At 45.1% G+C, this 2,137-nt stretch overlaps 1 pseudogene; it reads right to left on the reverse strand.

Moving 5' to 3' along the window:
• Positions 1-927: 927 nt before the first annotated feature.
• LOC109462990 lies at positions 928-1,987 on the reverse strand (annotated as a pseudogene).
• Positions 1,988-2,137: the final 150 nt, after the last annotated feature.

Below are 2,137 nucleotides of genomic sequence, written 5' to 3' on the forward strand. Positions count from 1 at the left end.
CTTGCTATGGGTTCCATACGATTACCATACTTGATTGCTGGTATGTCAGATGGGGCAGACGTCCTCCCAAGGAGTGCATCTAGTACACTGCGCGACACGGTGGAGCCAGCCTTAAACTTGTCTGCCATAACCATGACTGGTCGTGCCATGGAGGCTGTTATTCTGCCTACCCGTTGTTGCTTCCAGGTGGGGTTGGATGACTGTGATTTTGTGGCCTTAGCAAGAGCATCTACTTGTTCTGTGTTAAATGTTGGTAGTGATGGAAGAGTCACCAAGTCCGGGAGAGGTAGTGGTACACTCACACATGTCTCTAGCTCTACTACGTCTTCGACTTTCATGTCATGCTCAGTGGGAAAAGCAGCAGTTGCTGTTGGCATGCCATATTTGAAAGCACAGGCATCTTTGCTTGACACATACAAGTCTGACATGAGTTCCTCCAAGCTTGGTTTTGACCTTTCCCCCGTAAGTTTGAACAGCTTTCTTGCTGTGGTGTTGATGGGTGGTCTGTCTTTCCCTTTGGACCAGTTGGGGCTACGCCACTCCATGTCCTTGATCTTCCGTGCGTCGGTGTTTGCGTTCTTCCTGGGCTTGGTCCATTCTGCTGGTTTTGATGTACAGGACTTGTTTGTGACCCCGGTTGCCCATGCGTGGTCCATCTTGAACAGGACACCTGCAACATGGTTGCATGTCGATCCTAAACTGTAAAAAAAAATATTTTGAGTACTATTAAACATTTGTCCTGACTGAGTTTGGATTATATTATCAACTGAACATGAAAAAAAAATACAAGTGCCATTACAATATTCTGTAGGACTAATTGCAACAAGTATAGTATAGTACTAGTGCATATTTAAGTACCAGTGCCATTGTCCTAGCTGGAACTGATTATTTGCCCTATAAGAAAAAAAAATACATAATTTGTCAATATTACCCAGCAAAGCAGCTTCAGTACGCTGTCCGGATTTTCCCAGTTGATTTTTGGAGTGCGACCCACACTCGGTGTGCCTCATCATTTTTCCTCTGTGATCTGCCACTGGTTGATTTTACAAAGCAAACATTTGAATTCTCATTTATTGGATGATACAAAACTTCATTGATGAAGCCAGAATCAAAGTACGAAAATGCTTTGCCATCCTTGTAATCCCCCATTAGCCTCTTCTGCAGCTGTGCCTATCCATTAGCCACAAGGTACTCTGCCATGTCCCCATACATAGTTGGTGGCCAGTGCTGCATCCCTTCTTCCTCTTTCTTCCAGCCACTTTTCAGGTCAACAAAGGGGTCGGGGAGTTGTCTGCCATCCACGGTCAAAAGTGATCTGTAGTCTTCGCATCTAACAAAATAAACAGTATGGTGTTAATCATAGAGATCAAATCAATGTGGAGATGAGTTTGAAATAAATCGTTGGTCCCTAAATGAAAGACCGTTCTGGTTCATGTCTAGACTATTTTGTATAAATATTTATTAGATGCAACAATGGATGCAAGTATAATTTATGTAGGTGAATTTGGAACTCGTTAGGTCCCCTTCGTTACTACATTTTCTAGACAAGTAACCTTACATGTTCAAACAATGCCTAGAGTTCTATGTACAAAACAGTCGTAGTACAATCGCCCATGCACACGATGAAGGGTGGTTATAAGGACTACACAAATACAGACATGGAAACCCTTATTTACACGTGGACATGTACAAAGAACAAGGAAAATCACCTCTTTTGTTGTTCTTCCTCGGGAGTCGGAACCGACGGATGGTGCATTACTGTGGCTGAAAAAGCTAGGGCCCTGAGTTCATGGACAGTACCCGTCACCGGAAGTCCCCTCGCTCGCAAAAAAGGCTGCAACTGGCGTTTTGGCCAAAGTTTAAAGTCATCCAGCGATGTTTCTGCATCTTTCGTGATTGGAACGCCAGCCATTGTTTACATCCGAAGTGACACTGAACCTTGACCCGGACCACAATGCATCGCGCGCGCACATGCGCAGTCGGAACTGCGAGGAGGCTTATTTTGAGAGATATTTGCAGTGTTTGTTTGTGTAAGTGCCTGGGTACAGGCGAGCGGGAGACACCCCGCGGTGAGTGGGAGGCGCACTTAGCCTTAGCAACGCGAACAAAGGCTAGCAACCGGACCATCGTGTGTACT

This window comes from Branchiostoma belcheri, unplaced genomic scaffold, assembly GCF_001625305.1.
Source record: "Branchiostoma belcheri isolate BF01 breed outbred unplaced genomic scaffold, Haploidv18h27 scaffold1202, whole genome shotgun sequence".
NCBI classification, from domain to species: domain Eukaryota; kingdom Metazoa; phylum Chordata; class Leptocardii; order Amphioxiformes; family Branchiostomatidae; genus Branchiostoma; species Branchiostoma belcheri.